Raw genomic sequence first — 19,069 nt, forward strand, 5'->3', positions numbered from 1 at the left:
AAACGCTGGAGAAATACCACCAGCACTGGCTCCACAAGATCCTGCAAATCCATTGGCAGGATAGATGCACTAACATCAGTGTTCTCGCTCAGGCCAACATCCCCAGCGTTGAAACATTGACCACGCTCAATCAGCTCTATTGGGTAAGCCACATCGTCCGCATGCCCAACACAAGTCTCCCAAAGCAGGCGCTCTACTCGGAGCTTCGACAAGGCAAGCGAGCCCCAAAGGAACCGCTTCAAGGACACCCGCAAAGCCTCCTTGATAAAGTGTAACATCTCCACCAACACCTGGGAATCCTTGGCCCAAGACCGCCCAAAGTGGAGGAAGAGCATCCAGGAGGGCGCTGAGCACCTCGAGTTTCATCGCCGAGAGCATGCAGAAACCAAGCGTAGGCAGCGGAAGGAGCATGCGTCAACCCAGGCTCCCCACCCACTCTTTTCTTCAACCACTGTCTGTCCCACCTGTGACCGAGACTGTAGTTCCTGCATTGGGTTCGTCAGTCACTTGAGAACTCATTTTTAGAATGGAAGCAAGTCATCCTCGACTCCAAGGGACTGCCTATGATGATGGTTCCCATAATATCCAAAAATCAATCAATCTCGGTCTTGAATATACCCAACGACAGCATCCACAGCCCTCTGGGGTAGAGAATTTCAAGATCAAAAACCTTTTCAGTGAATAAATTTCTCTTCATCTCAGTCCAAAATGGCCGACCCCTTATTCTGAGACTGTGACTACTTGTTCTAGACTTTCCAACCAGGGGAAACATCTACCCTGTCAAACCCTTGTACAGGTACAATGTCCCAAATCTGGCAACCTCGGGGCCGAGGCTGTGCCGGTGTTTGTATTTTTCGGATTTCGGATTGGACATTAAAACGGCTTAGCACAACCCAAGCTTAAGTATAAAATATTAAAAGGAATCTAATCAAAGCATGAAATAGAATAAATAAAGGTTTTTATTTGGTAAACAGAGTACAGGTGTGAATCAGAATAATGTATAAAGAATAATATTCTTCCTGGAAGCTGCACAGAAATAGGTACAGGTTACAATTGGCTGGAGTTTGTGCTTGAGGAAGAGCTTGGGGTAGAGGGCTCAGCTATGATGTCTGGGGTTGAAATGGGCCAGCAATAGGATCTTTGAGTGTGGAAATTGCTGGTGTAATTGTAGGCTATAAATTTTTGGCACTCTGCTGCAATACCCTCTTAAACATATCGACTAATTTTCATTGTTTTAGTATTTTGGGCTTTTGTTTGATTACTTTTCCCCGAATTTTATACACGTGCATTATTTCCTCTTCACTTATGAAGTTTTGTTGGTCGAGGGTGTTAATTAATTCATGACCAAGATTGACAGTTTTGTCAATGGACACTTTTCCATTTGATTACCACCATCATCATTGTCATCCTCACTGCTTTCATCCTTTTCCTCTGGATGCAAAACCATGCCCACAGTTTCTACATCTGTTACTGTGTACACAATGTGAGCATCATTGTCTATGTCTATAACTTCTGTGACATCAGACTCAATTTTCCCCAGTGATTTGCGCCGTTTTTTTGGAGTAGGCTGCTTTTTTTGGCATATTGAGTTAAATTTTTGGCGTATTTTTTTTTTCTAACTTTCCCCCTGCGATCTGTGTCGGCTTAATGGACCTAGTTACGAATTTTGTAGGCCAGGTTTTTTTCACTGCAGTTTGGCCAACATTTTTCTCCATTACGTTGGCCACTCCCAAAAAAACTTCTGGTGAGTTAAGAAACCAGCGTACATTCACAAATCTGCGCTGAAAATACGCCGTTGTTTTTAAATCGAAGAATTTGGAGGGAGTCAAGAACACTGTCAAAATCAATAATAAAGATCAACATTGTTTTACCTGTCAACGTCAAAGTTTATTGGATTTCACAAGTTCTCTCATTTTTGAACTCACTCACACGCCACCACTGAACATCTTGAAGAAGGCCTGGAGGGTTGTAGCTTTGGCCGGCAGAATCGGCCTCATATCCGGACACAGCGGCTTGGGGTTCGGCTACAAAACAAGTTGTGGGGGGGCAGGGGTGGGGGCGGGGAAGAGAGGAGAGAATGGAGAGATACGGCTTGTAGCCCGGGGAGGGAGAGGAAGAGAGAGAGACGATCTTATGGTTTGTAGCCCGGGAAGACAGAGAGAAAGAGGTCACAAGACTCGAGGGGTGGAGAGAGGAGAGGTCATAAGACCTTTGTGTTTGGTCCATCCATACAGACTTTAGGGAGAGAGTGAACTGCAAACCTGTGCTGCCTGCTTTCCTGCTGTTTTGAGCTTCTTTGAAAGTTTAACTTTAAGTATGGGGGCAATGCTGAAAATGCCATACCTTGTGTGAGCCTTCTGTATCATGGTGCTACGTAGGAGACAATTGATTAGAGCTCATCGCATCAGGAACATCAGAGCCCATAGGGTGTTGGGCAGGAGGCCTTACATACCTCAGGTATATCGAGACATGCATTCGTACCTGCACCTGAGGGATGCAGACTGTGTCAGAAGGCTGCGTTTCCGCAAATAAATCATCCGTGAGATTTGTGAGTTGGTGAGATCAGACCTGCAGCCGAGAAGTGTCAGGGGGACTGCTTTGTCAGTTGAAGTGAAGGTTACAGCTGCACTTTCATTCTATGTCTCCGGATCATTTCAAGCTACAACTGGGGATGTGTGCACCATCTCTCAGCATGCAACACATTTCTCCATTCACCAGGTCATGGCTGCACTGTATGCGCAGAGGAATGACTTCATCAAGTTCCCCATGATCGCCCAAGCAATCCATGACAGGGCTGTGGGCTTCTCAACGATTGCTGGCTTCCCAAAGGTATAGGGCTGCATTGATTGTAACCACATCGCCTTGTGAGCACCTTTGCAGGATTCCGAGATGTACAGGAATAGAAATGGTTTCCACTCCATTAATGTGCAGCTCGTGTGTGACGACATGCATCGTATCATGTCAGTCGATGCAAGATACTCTGGCAGCACCGATGATGCGTTCATCCTACGCGATAGCATTATATCTGCCATGTTTGAGCAGCAGCCAGAAATTTACATAACTTACAAAAAACTTTTATTTTGAGCACAGTTACAACAGTAACAATAATAATAACAGCAACAACAACACCAGCAGTAAAGAAAGGCTGCACCCATCTCTCATCCCCCTTAGTCTAAGACCGCCCGCTGCACTCTGTCTTGGTCTCTCCACCACCCCTGCCCACATGGTGGCGCAGTGTTTCTGGGCTTGGTACCAAGCTTATTCTTTCTAAGATCTCGGGTAGTGCGCACCTGTTGAGGTGGGTGGGGGCGCGCGGAGAGGGCAGCAGGCGGCAATGTGGAGGGCCCAGGTGGCAATGTGGAGGGCCCGGCTTGGGGCTCTTCAGAGGCTGGTGCGGGGACAGTTAATTCTATCAATGGGTGCGGGGTCTGGGCATGTTCCCTTTTGCCGCAGCTAACTCCAACATGCCGTTCCTCATGCACACTGACGTTGTCTCAGCAGACTGCAACAAGCTCTCCCAAATGGCCAGTACTACCTCTGACATTCCCTCACTCAATGCCAATGTCATGGTTTGCACTACCACTGACATTCCCTCCCTCATGGCCAGTGCCGTGGTTTGCACTACCTCTGACATTCCCTCGCTCATGGCCACTATTCCCTCACTGATGGTCCCGGCGAGTGTTGTTACTTCTCCCAACAGTCCCACTACCTCATCACTCACCCCACTGATGGTGTCCAGGAGTGATCGGGTAAGGTCAATGCTCACCGCACGCAATGACATCATCTGAACCACATCTGTTACATCCTGCATCTCAGGAGAGTGTGATCGAGCTCTCCCTTCCCTCTTCACCCTGGGTGTGGCTCGCTGCATCCCACTGGGACCTGTAGCCTCAGACGGTGGGGTCCTGAGTGTGCCTCACTGCACCCCACTATTGGGACCCGCAATCTCGGAAGGTGTGAAACCATGGAATGTCTCACCAACACTAAAATCACTAGTCACAGAAGGGACTGGCACCTCCATGAGCAGCCCATCCTCCATATTCAGTACAACAGTGGGAGCTTCATCCAGCTTAGTCCACTCCCGCTTGGTCTGGAGGGTTGGATTGTAAGCTGTTACATAAGAACATAACATAAGAAATAGGAACAGGAGTAGGCCATACGGCCCCTCGAGCCTTCTCCACCATCAATAAGATCATGGCTGATCTGATCATGGACTCAGCTCCACTTCCCCGCCCGCTCCCCAGAACCCCTTATCCCCTTATCGTTTAAGAAACTGTCTATTTCTGTCTTACACTTATTCAATGTCCCAGCTTCCACAGCTCTCTGAGGCAGTAAATTCCACAGATTTGCAACCCTCAGAGAAGAAATTTCTCCTCATCTCAGTTTTAAATGGGCGGCCCCTTATTCTAAGATTATTCCCTCAAGTTCTCTCCCCTATTAGTGGAAATATCCTCTCTGCATCCACCTTGTCAAGCCCCTTCATAATCTTATACGTTTCGATAAGATCACCTCTCATTCTTCTGAATTCCAATGAGTAGAGGCCCAACCTACTCAACCTTTCCTCATAAGTCAACCTCTCTTCAGGCTCATCCTTGTCTGAATGTTCGTCTGCATTGTCAGGGTTGGCCTCCAGTTCTGCAAAATAAAACAGAACAGACAAATAGTTATTAGCAGAGGAGGGGGCAGGATGGGTGGCATGAGTAGACTCACACATCGCAGGTCAGGCAGTGGGTTGATTTGAAGGATTATGATGAATTTACAGGGCTTACCCTCTCCCTCGAGTGTGGGCCCAGCTTGTGCAGTACTAATTGCTTTTCTCCAGGCAGGACCCATCAAAGCAGTGATCCTCGCTTCCAAGGGTGTCAGTGGGTGCAGATTTGTCAGGCCTCCTCCTGTTCGAGTTCATTCCCTTTTGTTGTGTGCCACTTTCCTCTGCGAAGATGAAAATGCAACTTTTTAAGAGAGGGTGTCTTTCTGCTGGGTGGGACATATACAGCTGGTCACATTTACAATTGCATTGAATAAATGAAAATATTACTTACATTAACTACTTGACCAAGGTCCTGCCATTTTTTTTACACTGGCTTCCAGATCTCATGGTGTTCACCATTGCGCAGTAATTTTCTGCAACTTGGTTCCAGCATTTCTTATTTCTTTTTGTGGAACTTTTATGTGACCTCTGCTGGTGTCCAGCTCCTGCCATCTGTTCTCAATCACAGTAACTTCTTCCAGCAAGAAATTCTTGGTCCTTGGTCCGCGTTGCAGCTGTGATTTTTCCAATGCTCTCACACAGCACTCCTTCTCACACACACACACACAACTGGCTCTTGAAAATGGCCGGTTGCTAAATCCGAGCTGTACTGAGCATGCGCGCCCATTGGAGCGACATTAAAAACGTTTTTATTTCCCGCACATGCGCAGAAGGTGCGGTATTTTTTTTTGGTGCAGACAGACGGCTCAACACCGCCCCCCCCCCCCCCCCGAGGAAACTGGACACGCTGCGCGGTGCCAAATTTGAATTATATATCGGGGAAAGTTTGGCAAAAATATTTCTGCCCAAGAAAACTCTGGCAATACGCCAGAAAATGGGTTTGGGGAAAATTGAGCCCATTGTCTTCATTCAGTGTTAGCGTAGCTTCACAAGTTAGCCCTTTTACATATTCTAAAAGTTCAGAAATCATTTTCTTCTCATTGGACACATGAAGACCTTCAAATTCATCATCAGCATCATCGTCATCTTCATTACACATAGTTGCTGGCCACAGGTTATGCCAAGCATTAGTCAAGGTGTTTTTAGTTAGCTCACCCCAAGCATCCGCAAGCTGCCCATATGGCATCCTTCGCAGAAAAATCTTTTGAGAACGCTGCTATCCCCATGCCCCTGTTCTCAGTACTAAGCAAATATATTATGAATTTGTCTTTGTAGAGACACTTCATTGACCTCAAAATTCCTTGGTCCATTGGCTTTACCAATGATGTTACATTGGGAGGTAAATAGATTCCATACACATTTTGTTTTATTAGAAGCTCAGCATCAGGATGTGCTGAGAAATTGTCTATCAGAAAGAATATTTTGCAATTTTCATCACGGCCAGCTGCTCTACAATGAGCATGAGCCGCGGGAACAAAATGCTTTTCAAACCAGTCCAATAAAATTACCATGGTTCCCAATGCTCTCTTATTAGCATAATAATGTACTGGGAAGTGCAATAATACTAATAGTGCGAGGCCCCTTGGGGAAGAGTGACCATAATATTGTAGAATTCTTCATTAAGATGGAGAGTGACACAGTTAATTCAGAGACTAGGGTCTTGAACTTAAAGAAAGGTAACTTCGATGATATGAGACGTCAATTGGCTAGAATAGACTGACAAATGATACTTAAAGGGTTGACGGTGGATAAGCAATGGCAGACATTTAAAGATCACATGGATGAACTTCAACAATTGTACATTCCTGTCTGGCATAAAAAGAAAACGGCGAAGGTGGCTCAATCGTGGCTAACAAGGGAAATTAGGGATAGTGTTAAATCCAAGTAAGTGCCAGATAAATTGGCCCAGAAAAACCTGAGGACTGGGAGAAATTTAGAATCCAGCAGAGGAGGGGGGAAATAGAATATGAAGTAAGCTTGCAGGGAACATAAAAACTGACTGCAAAAGCTTCTATAGATGTATGAAGAGAAAAAGATTAGTGAAGACAAATGTAGGTCCCTTGCAGTCAGAATCGGGTGAATTTATAATGGGGAACAAAGAAATAGCAGACCAAGTGAACAAATACTTTGGTTCTGTCTTCACTAAGGAAGACACAAATAACCTTCCGGAAATACTTGGGGACCGAGGGATTAGCGAGAAGAAGGAACTGAAGGAAATCCTTATTATTCAGGAAATTGTGTTAGGGAAATTGATGGGATTGAAGGCCAATACATCTCCAATGCCTGATAGTCTGCACCCCAGGGTACTTAAGGAAGTGGCCCTGGAAATAGTGGATTCATTGGTGGTCATTTTCCAACATTCTATATACTCTGGATCAGTTCCTATGGATTGAAGGGTAGCTAATGTAACCCCACATTTTAAAAAAGGCAGGAGAGAGAAAACAGGGAATTCTAGACCGGTTAGCCTGACATCGGTAGTGGGGAAAATGTTGGAATCAATTATTAAAGATGTAATAGCAGCGCATTTGGAAAGCAGTGACAGGATCAGTCCAAGTCAGCATGGATTTATGAAAGAGAAATCATGCTTGACCAATCTTCTTGAATTTTTTGAGGATGCAACTAGTAGAGTGGACAAGGGGGAACCAGTGGATGTGGTGTATTTGGACTTTCAAAAGGCTTTTGACAAGGTCCCACACAAGAGATTAGTGTGCAAAATTAAAACACATGGTATTGGGAGTAATGTATTGACGTGGATAGAGAACTGGTTGGCAGACAGGAAGTAAAGAGTAGGAATAAACAGGTCCTTTTCAGAATGGCAGGCAGTGACTCATGGTGTACCGCAAGGTTCAGTGCTGGGACTCCAGATATTTACAATATTCATTAATGATTTAGACGAAGGAATTGAATGTAATATCTCCAAGTTTACAGATGACACTAAGCTGGGTGGCAGTGTGAGCTGTGAGGAGGATGCTAAGAGGCTGCATGGTGGCTTGGACAGGTTAGGTGAGTGGGCAAATGCATGTCAGATGCAGTATAATGTAGATAAATGTGAGGCTATCCACTTTGGTAGCAAAAACAGGAAGGCAGAATATTATCTGAATGGTGACAGATTAGGAAAAAGGGAGGTGCAACAAGACTGGGTGTCATGGTACATCAGTCATTGAAAGTTAGCATACAGGTACAGCAGGCAGTGAAGAAGGGAAATGGCATGTTGACATTCATAGCGAGAGGATTTGAGTATAGGAGCAGAGAGCTCTTACTGCAGTTGTACAGGACCTCTGTGAGGCCACACCTTGAATATTGTGTACAGTTTTGGTCTCCTAATCTGAGGAAGGATACTCTTGCTATTGAGGGAGTGCAGCAAAGGTTCACCAGACTGATTCCCGGGATGGCCGGACTGACAGATGAAGAAAGACTGGATCGACTAGGCTTATATTCACTGGAATTTAGAAGAATGAGAGGGGATCTCATAGAAACATATAAAATTCTGACGGGATTGGACAGATTAGATGCAGGAAGAATGTTCCCGATGTTGGGGAAGTCCAGAACCAGGGGTCACATTCTAAGGATAAGGGGTAAGCCATTTAGGACCGAGATGAGGAGAAACTTCTTCACCCAGAGGGTGGTGAACCTGTGGAATTCTCTTCCACAGAAAGTTGTTGAGGCCAATTCACTAAATATATTCAAAAAGGAGTTAGATGTAGTCCTTACTACTAGGGGGATCAAGGGGAATGGCGAGAAAGCAGGAATGGGGTACTGATGTTGCATGTTCAGCCATGAACTCATTGAATGGCGGTGCAGGCTCGAAGGGCCGAATGGCTTACTCCTGCACCTATTTTCTATGTTTCTAATATACATTAATGATTTAGACAAAGGAATTGAATGTAATGTCTCCAAGTTTGCAGATGACACTAAGCTGGGTGGCAGTGAAATGTGAGGAGGATACTAAGAGGCTGCAGGGTGACTTGGACAGGTTAGGTGAGTGGGCAAATGCATGGCAAATGCAGTATAATGTAGATAAATGTGAGGTTATCCACTTTGGTGGCAAAAACAGGAAGGCAAAATATTATCCGAATGGTGACAGATTAGGAAAAGGGGAGGTGCAATGAGACCTGGTATCATGGTACATCAGTGATTGAAAGTTGGCATGCAGATACAGCGTGCTTTGAAGAAGGCAAATGGCATGTTGGCTTTAATAGCGAGACTATTTGAGTTTAGGAGCAGGGAGGTCATACTGCAGTTGTACAGGGCCTTGGTGAGTCACACCTTTAATATTGTGTACAGTTTTGACCTGCTAATCTGAAGAAAGACATTCTTGCTATTGAGGGAATGCATCGAAGGTTCACCAGACTGACTCCTGGGATGGCAGGACTGACATATGAAGAAAGACTGGATCAACTAGGCTTATATTCACTGGAATTTAGAAGAATGAGAGGGGATCTCATCGAAACATGTAAAATTCTGAAGGGATTAGACAGGTTGGATGCAGGAAGAATGTTCCCTGTGTTGTGGAAGTCCAGAACCAGGGGTCACAGTCTAAGGATAAGGGGTCAGCCATTTAGGACCGAGATGAGGAGAAACTTCTTCACTCAGAGAAAAGTGAACCTGTGGAATTCTGTACCACAGAAAGTTGTTGAGGCCAGTTCGTTGCATATATTCAAAAGGGAGTTAGATGTGGCCCTTACGGCTAAAGGGATCAAGGGGTATGAAGAGAAAGCTGGAATGGGATACTGAAGTTGCATGATCAGCCATGATCATATTGAATGGTGGTGCAGGCTCGACGGGCCGAATGGCCTACACCTGCACCTAATTTCTATGTTTCTATGAATACTCTCATGCCCGTGAAACATTGTGGACGCTGGTATGTCCCAATGACCATAAGGTTACACTTATGTATCCCAGCTGCATTTGCACAAGCAAGCACAGTCAGTCTATCTTTGATGTCTTTTACACCTGCTGGCTGCGATTCTTCTGCTGTTGCTAATGTCTTTCTTTGTATATGGTGCCAAAACAGTGATGTCTCATCGGCATTAAAGATTTGATCAGCTGAAAGGTTTTCATCAGCAATTAGTTTAACAAACTCACCGATATAACTTTCAGCTGCCTCATGATCTGTGGAGACTTTTTCACCACAGTTTCAAATGCCTGATGCCATCACACCTTTTAAATTTGGTTAGCCAACCTGAAGAGTCACATGGAGTTTCAGTCTCCAGTTCTGCGTGGAATACCTTGGCTTGATGCATCGCCATTGGGCCAGACAAAGGAACCTTTTCACTTCTCCTCTGTCGCCACCACTCCATCATTACTCGATCCAAATCATCACTTTTAGGCTGATGCAAAGTTTTTCTCGAATCCATTTCTTTCTGAACGTCACTTTCTGCTTAAAACTTCATGATCTGTTCTTTTATGTTTTTTTATATCATAAATGGTAGAGTTTCCAACTCCATACTTCTCACTCAGTCTTTGCACTGAAGCATCTTTATCGAATTTCTGCAGTAACTCTACCTTCTTGGCAATTGACAGCGAATTATGTTTCCTCTTTGCACTATCTGTATTACCACTGGGGTATCTGCTGGCGTTTTTGACATGTTTGTAATGGCAAACAACACAAATTCACAATACCTGTAAATCTCGATATACACCACAGTGTATAGGTCAGGTCGGGTTGGGCTGGGTCGAGGGGAGCACGTGGGTCAGGTTGGGCCGGGTAGGGTCGAGGGTCATTCGGCGAGGCTCGGACCGATCACACGCTAGAGCAGTCAATCTGAAATGCACTTTTATCAAAATTGTCCGGTTTTCAGACAATCCTGGTTTTTGGAATTCCTGATTCAGGTCGTTGTACCTGTAATCTGTTCTCATAGGATAATTCCCCCATCCCAGGAATCAGTCTAGCGAACCTTCATTGCACTTTCTCTAAAGCAAGTATATCCTTCCTTAGGTAAGGAGACCAGAAGTGTACACAATACTCCAGGCTTGGTCTCACCAATACCCTATATAATTGCAGTAAGATTTGTTTACTCTTCTGCTCAAATCCTTTTGTAATAAAGGCTAACATATGATTTGCTTTCTTAATTGCTTGCATTTTAACTTTCAATGATTTGTGTACAGGGACATCCAAGTACTCTGAATACCAATATTTCCCAATCTCTCACCATTTAAAAAATAGTCTGCTTTTCACTTTTTGTCATTTGGAGGCCAGGACTTTGCCCAGCACTGCTTTTATCAAGCGCAAGAACTTTGAGGATATTTGCTGGGCAAGATTTGGGTAACACATCTCTGCCACAGAAAGTTGTTGAGGCCAATTCACTAAATATATTCAAAAAGGAGTTAGATGTAGTCCTTACTAGTAGGGGGATCAAGGGGTATGGCGAGAAAGCAGGAATGTGGTACTGAAGTTGCATGTTCAGCCATGAACTCATTGAATGGCGGTGCAGGCTAGAAGGGCTGAATGGCCTACTCCTGCACCTATTTTCTATGTTTCTATGTTTCTAACTCCCGCAATCTTGCCCTTGCAAAAGTCCTCGCTCCTGAGATAAGGGGATCGGAAAAGCCGGTTTTCAGCACATGCGCATTGTGTACCAAAAAACGGCTTTTGCGATGCCTTCCGGGTCCATAGACTGTACAGTGCCGGGGAGGTGGGGTAGCTCTGTTGCTAAAGAAGGGAATCACTGCAATAGTGAGAAACGATATTGGCTCAAATGATCAGGATGTTGAAACAGTTTGGGTGGAGATAAGGAATAATAAGGGGGAAAAGTCACTGGTGTACGTAGTCTATAGGCCCCCTAACAGTAGCAACTCTGTTGGTCAGAGTATAAACCAAGAAATACTGGGGGCTTGTAAAAAGGGAACAGCAATAATCATGGGTGATTTTAACCTCCATCTTGATTAGACAATCAAATTGGTCAGGGTAGCCTTGAGGAAGAGTTCATAGAGTGCATAAGGGATTGAGCAGTATGTAATGGAACCAACCAGGGGGAAGGCTATCATAGATCCGGTCCTGTGTAATGAGACAGGACTAATAAACAATCTTGTAGTAAAGGATCCCCTTGGAATGAGTGATCAAAGCATGGTTGAATTTCAAATTCAGATGGAGGGTGAGAAAGTTGTATCACAAACCAGAGTATTAAGCTTAAATAAAGACTACAAAGGTATGAGGGCAGAGTTGGATAAAGTGGACTGGGAAAATAGATTAAGGTATGGACGGTTGATGAGCAGTGGCAGACATTTAAGAAGATATTTCACAACTCTCAAGAAAATATATTCCAGTGAGGAGGAAAGGGTGTAAAAGAAAAGATAGCCATCTGTGGCTAACTAAAGAAATAAAGGACGGTAGCCAATTAAAAACAAGGGCATACAAAGTGGCCAAAACTAGTGGGAGGACTGAAGATTGGGAAGCTTTTAAAAGCCAGCAAAGAATGACTAAAAAAATGATAAAGAAAGGGAAGACTGACTATGAAAGTAAACTAGCACAAAATAGAAAAAGAAAAAGCAAGATTTTCTATAAGTATATAAAAAGGAAAAGAGTGGCTAAAGTAAATGTTGGTCCCTGAGAGGACAAGACCGGGGAATTAGTAATGGGGAACATGGAGATGGCATAAACTGTGAATTAATACTTGCATTGGAGGCTGTTTAGAGAAGGTTCAGTAGGTTGATTCCTGAGATGAAGGGATTGACTTATGAATAAAGGTAGAGTAGGTTTGGCCTATACTCATTGGAGTTCAGAAGAATGAGAGATGATCTTATTGGGGCTGAAATTGCGGTCGGAGGCTTCTTGCGGGCAATTGCCTCTGACCTGAAACATTTCCACGAATTTACCTAATGGTCTGAGAGGAGAGTGAGATTCCGGTGGGGAGGCCTTCTCTTCCCGCGTTGCGAAGTGTGCTCCGGTCCTCCTGGTTCCTACGCAGAAGAAGCAGTCATGTGTTCAGCAAATAGGTACAGTATTCCACAGCTTTCTCCGTATCTACTGGTTCTCATTGCGATTAATGAGAAAAAAATCCAAACACACTAAACACGTATAATAAAAAAAAACACACCTCACATAATTAAAATTAAAGTTGCTAAATATCTTCGAGAAAAAAAAAGTTCCGAGTTTTTAAAAAGTTTTTTTAATTATGGTTAAAAAATAAATGTAAAGTAGTGGGCAGGGTTTTTAAAAATAAGGTTTTAAAAATAATAAAAATTAAAATTGTGCACTGAAAAACGGCTTTTGAGATGTCTTCCCGGGTCCGTAGATACTCCGTACAGACCCGGGAGGCCGGAATTTCCAAGAAGTTTAACATAACTTCTCTGCTTTTCAATTCTATTCCTTTATAAATTAACCCAAGTGCTTTGCTTGCACTTTTTATGGCCTTGCTAACCTGCATTGCAAACCTTGTTAACCTTAATAGTGTGTGTGCAGCTCCCTAAAACAATACCTGCACATCTGTTGTGTGTCACAAGGTCAATTTATCTACTTCTGCTAGGAGATGAGCTAAGAGTCTGGGGAGGAATGACCGGTTTATTTTTGAGAAAGTTGGAAGTTATGTTATGGGCGGCAACAGCAAGAAGGGCTCCCTGACAAGCAGTGGCTTCAATATCAGTGCTGTAAAGAGGTTATTTTCACAGATGAGGAAGAAATGAAATACCCTGAAGAAGTTTGTCAAATGACTGCTGCATCGTTTACAGTGTAGTACAATCATCACCATAAGCAGTTCCTCGGAATCGAGGAAGACTTGCTTCCACTCTAAAAATGAGTTCTTAGGTGGCTGAAAGTCCAATACAGGAACCACAGTCCCTGTCACAGATGGGACAGATAGTCGTTGAGGGAAAGGGTGGGTGGTACTGGCTTGCTGCACGCTCTTTCCGCTGCCTGCGCTTGATTACTGCATGGTCTTGGCGACGAGACTTGAGGTGCTCAGCGCCCTCCAGGATGCACTTCCTCCACTTAGGGCGGTCTTTGGCCAGGGACTCCCAGGTGTCAATGGGGATATTGCACTTCATCAGGGAGGCTTTGAGGGTGTCCTGGTAATGTTTCCTCTGCCCACCTTTGGCTCATTTGCTGTGAAGAAGTTCAGAGTGGAGCGCTTGCTTTAGGAGTCTCGTGTCTGGCTTGCAAACAATGTGGCCTGCCTAGCGGAGCTGATCAAGTGTGGTCAGTGCTTCAATGCTGGGGATGTAGGCCTGGTCGAGGACGCTAACGTTGGTGCGCTGTTCTCCCAGGGGATTTGTAGGATCTTGCGGAGACATCGTTGGTGGTATTTCTTCAGCAACTTGAGGTGCCTACTGTACATGGTCCATTTCTCTGAGCCATACTGGAGGGCGGGTATTATTACAGCCCTGTAGACCATGAGCTTGGTGGCAGATTTGAGGGCCTGGTCTTCGAACACTCTTTTAGAAACGTTGAAAATAGGTGGAGGAGTAGGCCATTCAGCCCTTCGAGCATGCACCACCATTCAATAAGATCATGGCTGATCATTCTCTCAGTACCCCTTTCCTGCTTTCTCTCCATACCCCTTGATCCCCTTAGCCATAAGGGCCATATCTAACTCCCTCTTGAATATATCCAATGAACTGGCATCAACAACTCTGTGCGGCAGGGAATTCCACAGGTTAACAACTCTCTGAGTGAAGAAGTTTCTCCTCATCTCAGTCCTAAGACCATGTCCTCTGGTTTTGGACCTCCCCAACATCGGGAACATTCTTCCCGCATCTAACCTGTCCAGTCCCGTCAGAATCTTATACGGTTCTATGAGATCCCCTCTCATCCTTCTAAACTCTAGTGAATAAAGGCCCAGTTGATCCAGTCTCTCCTCATATGACAGCCCAGCCATCCCTGGAATTAGTCTGGTGAACCTTCGCTGCACTCCCTCAATAGCAATAATGACCTTCCTCAGATTAGGAGACCTAAACTGAACACAATATTCCAGGTGAGGCCTCAGTAAGGCGCTGTACAACTGCAGTAAGACCTCCCTGCTCCTATACGCAAATCCCCTAGCTATGAAGGCCAACATACCATTTGCCTTCTTCACTGCCTGTTGTACCTGCATGCCAACCTTCAATGACTGATGAACCATGACACCCAGGTCTCGTTGCACCTCCCCTTTTCCTAATCTGCCACCATTCAGATAATATTCTGCCTCCGTGTTTTTGCCCCCAAAATAAATAACCTCACATTTATCCACATTATACTGCATCTGCCATGCCCACTCACCTAACCTGCCCAAGTCACCCTGCAGTCTCTTAGCATCCCTCTCACAGCTCACACCGCCACCCAGTTTCAAATCATCTGCAAACTTGGAGATATTACACTCAATTCCTTCATCTAAATTGTTAATGCATACTGTAAAGAGCTGGGGTCCCAGCACTGAGCCCTGCGGCACTCCACTAGTCACTGCCTGCCATTCTGAAAAGGACCCGTTTATCCCGACTCTCTGCTTCCTGTCTGCCAACCAGTTCTCTATCCACGCCAGTACATTACCCCCAATACCATGTGCTTTGACATTGCACACCAATCTCTTGTGTGGGACCTTGTCAAAAGTATTTTGAAAGTCCAAATACACCACATCTACTGGTTCTCCCTTGTCCACTCTGCTAGTTGCATTCTCAAAAAATTCCAGAAGATTCGTCAAGCATGATCTCCCTTTCATAAATCCATGCTGACTTGGACCGATCCTATCACTGCTTTCCAAATGCGCTGCTATTTCATCCTTAATGATTGATTCCAACATTTTCCCCACTACTGACGTCAGGCTAACCGGTCTATAATTACCCGTTTTCTCTCTCCCTCCTTTTTTAAAAAGTGGTGTTACATTAGCTACCCTCCAGTCCATAGGAACTGATCCAGAGTCAATAGACTGTTGGAAAATGATCACCAATGCATCCACTATTTCTAGGGCCACTTCCTTAAGTACTCTGGGATGCAGACTATCAGGCCCCGGGGATTTATCAGCCTTCAATCCCATCAATTTCCCTAACAAAATTTCCTGCCTAATAAGAATATCCTTCAGTTCCTCCTTCTCACTAGACCCACTGTCCCCTAGTACATTCGGAAGGTTATTCGTGTCTTCCTTCGTGAAGACAGAACCGAAGTATTTGTTCAATTGGTCTGCCATTTCTTTGTTCGCCATTATAAATTCACCTGAATCTGACTGCAAGGGACCCACGTTTGCCTTCACTAATCTTTTTCTCTTCACATATTTATAGAAGCTTTTGCAGTCAGTTTTTATGTATCCTGCAAGCTTGCTCTCGTACTCTATTTTCCCCCTCTTAATTAAACACTTAGTCCTCCTCTGTTGAATTCTAAATTTCTCCCAGTCCTCAGGTTTGCTACTTTTTCTAGCCAATTTATATGCCTCTTCCTTGGTTTTGACACTATCCTTAATTTCTCTTGTTAGCCATGGTTGAGCCACCTTCCCCGTTTCATTTTTACTCCAGACAGGGATGTACAATTGCTGAACTTCATCCATGTGATCTTTAAATGTTTGCCATTGCTTATCCACCATCAACCCTTTAAGTATCCTTGGCCAGTCTATTCTAGTCAATTCACGCCTCATACCATCGAAGTTCCCTTTCCTTAAGTTCAGGATCCTAATTTCCGAATTAACTGTGTCACTCTCCATCTTAATAAAGAATTCTACCATATTATGGTCACTCTTCCCCAAGGAGCCTCGCACAACAATATTGCTAATTAGTCCCTTCTCATTACATATCACCCAGTCTAGGATGGCCAGCTCTCTAGTTGGTTCCTCGACATGTTGGTCGAGAAAACCATCCTTAATACACTCCAGGAAATCCTCCTCCACCGCATTACTCCCAGTTTGGTTAGCCCAATCAATATGTAGATTAGAGTCGCCCATGATAACTGCTATACATCTACTGCATGCATCCCTTATTTCTTGTTTGATGCTGTCCCCAACCTCACTACTACTGTTTGGTGGTCTGTACACAACTCCCACCAGCGTTTTCTGCCCTTTGGAATTCCGCAGCTCCACCCATACCGATTCCACATCATCCAAGCTAATGTCCTTCCTTACTATTGCATTAATTTCCTCTTTAACCAGCAACGCCACCCCGCCTCCTTTTCCTCCCTGCCTATCCTTCCGAAATGTTGAATACCCCTGGATGTTGAGTTCCCAGCCTTGGTCACCTTGGAGCCATGTCTCCGTGATGCCAATTACATCATATCCGTTAACTGCTGTCTGCGCAGTTAATTCGTCCACCTTATTCCGAATACTCCTCGCATTGAGGCACAGAGTCTTCAGGCTTGTCTTTTTGACACACTTTGCCCCTTTAGAACTTTGCTGTAATGTGGCCCTTTTTGTTTTTTGCCTTGGGTTTCTCTGCCCTCCACTTTTACTATTCTCCTTTCTATCTTTTGCTTCTGCCTCCATTTTATTTCCCTCTGTCTCCCATCCCATCCCCCTGCCATGTTAGTTTAACTCCTCCCCAACAGCACTAGCAAACACTGCCCCCAGGACATTGGTTCCAGTCGTGCCCAGGTGCAGACCATCCGGTTTGTACTGGTCCCACCTCCCCCAGAACCGGTTCCAATGTCCCGGGAATTTGAATCCCTCCCTTCTGCACCACTCCTCAAGCCACGTATTCATCTGAGCTATCCTGCGATTCCTACTCTGACTAGCACGTGGCACTGGTAGCAATCCTGAGATTATTACTTTTGAGGCCCTCCTTTTTAATTTAGCTCCTAGCTCCCTAAATTCGTCTCATAAGACCTCATCCCATTTTTTACCTATATCGTTGGTACGTATGAGCACCACGACAAGTGGCTGTTCAACCTCCCTTTTCAGAATGTCCTGCACGCGCTCCGAGACATCCTTGACCCTTGCACCAGGGAGGCAACATACCATCCTGGAGTCTCAGTTACGGCCGCAGAAATGCCTATCTATTCCCCTTATAATCGAACCCCCTATCACTATAGCTCTCCCACTCTTTTTCCTGTCCTCCTGTGCAGCAGAGCCACCCATGGTGTCATGAACTTGGCTGCTGCTGCCCTCCCCTGATGAGTCATCCGCCTCAACAGTACCCAAAGCGGCCTATCTGTTTTGCAGGGGGATGATCACAGGGGGACCCCTGCACTACCTTCCTTCCACTGCTCTTCCTGTTGGTCACCCATTTACTATCTGGCTGTGTACTCTTTACCTGCGGTAAGACCACTCATTAAACGTGCGATTCACATCATTCTCAGCATCGTGGATGCTCCAGAGTTCATCTACCCGCAGCTCCAGTGCCGCAATACGGTCCGTCAGGAGCTGGAGGCGGATACACTTCCTGCACACATAGTCGTCAGGGACACCGGAAGCATCCCTGACTTCCCACGTAGTACAGGAGGAGCATAACACGTGTTCGAGCTCTCCTGCCATGACTTAACCCTTAGATTAACAAATTGCCAACAACAATGCTAAATGTTACTTACTGATATAGAAAAGAAAAAAGAAAAAGAAGAAAAACTACTTACCAATCACCAGCCATTCACTTACCTCCTTGGCTGTGACATCATCTTTCGATTTCTTTCTACTTTTATTTTGCCTACTCACCCCACTGCAGCTGCACCGGCTGGCCTTTATAGGCCTCCTGACTCAACGCTGCTCCTCCTCCTCGCTCTCCGACTGCTGCCGATTTTTCCTCAGGCTGCACTGGCACACTGGAGGCGGTGCTGAATATCGTCGTCAATGTCTGCTCTTGTTGGTAAGAGGCTCCCGAGGTATGGGAAATGGTCCAAGGCCGCGCCATGGATCTTGATGACTGGGGGGCAGTGCTGTGCAGCGGGGACAGAATGGTGGAGGACCTTTGTCTTACGGATGTTTAGCGTAAGGCCCATGCTTTCGTACGCTTCAGTAAATACGTTGACTATGACTTGGAGTTCAGCCTCTGTATGTGTGCAGACGCAGGCATCGTCCACATACTGTAGCTCGATGACAGAGGTTGGGGCGGTCTTGGACCTGGCCTGGAGACGACGAAGGTTGAACAGGTTCCCACTGATTCTGTCATTTAGTTCCACCCCAGTGGGGAGCTTGTTGACTGTGAGGTGAAGCATGAAAGGGTTGGGGCGATGACGCAGCCCTGCTTGACCCCGATCCGGTCGTGGATTGGGTCTCTAATGGATCCATTGGTAAGGATAACGGCCTGCATGTCGTTGTGGAGCAGGCAGAGGATGGTGATAAACTTTTGGGGTCATCCGAAATGGAGGAGGACGCTCCATCATCATCATCATTGACAATCCCTCGAAATCGAGGAAGACTTGCTTCCACTCCTAAAGTGAATTCTTTGGTGGCTGAACAGTCCAACACGAGAGCCACAGACCCTGTCCTTGGTGGGACAGATATTCGTCAGGGGAAGGGGGGTTGGCAGTGATTTACCACACGCTCCTTCCACTGCCTGGCCTGACCTCTTCACCCTCGCAGCGTTGAGATTCGAGGGGCT

General features: G+C 45.4%; 1 protein-coding gene across 1 annotated transcript in view; it reads right to left on the reverse strand.

Moving 5' to 3' along the window:
* Positions 1-19,069, reverse strand: part of LOC139229623 (apolipoprotein L3-like) — a 90,075-nt gene that overhangs the window by 12,375 nt on the left and 58,631 nt on the right. The window contains exon 3 of the mRNA XM_070861137.1: positions 12,467-12,550. The gene's annotated coding sequence lies outside the window, so the exon portion shown is untranslated. The remainder of the gene's footprint in view (positions 1-12,466; positions 12,551-19,069) is intronic.

This window comes from Pristiophorus japonicus, chromosome 2 (assembly GCF_044704955.1).
Source record: "Pristiophorus japonicus isolate sPriJap1 chromosome 2, sPriJap1.hap1, whole genome shotgun sequence".
NCBI classification, from domain to species: domain Eukaryota; kingdom Metazoa; phylum Chordata; class Chondrichthyes; family Pristiophoridae; genus Pristiophorus; species Pristiophorus japonicus.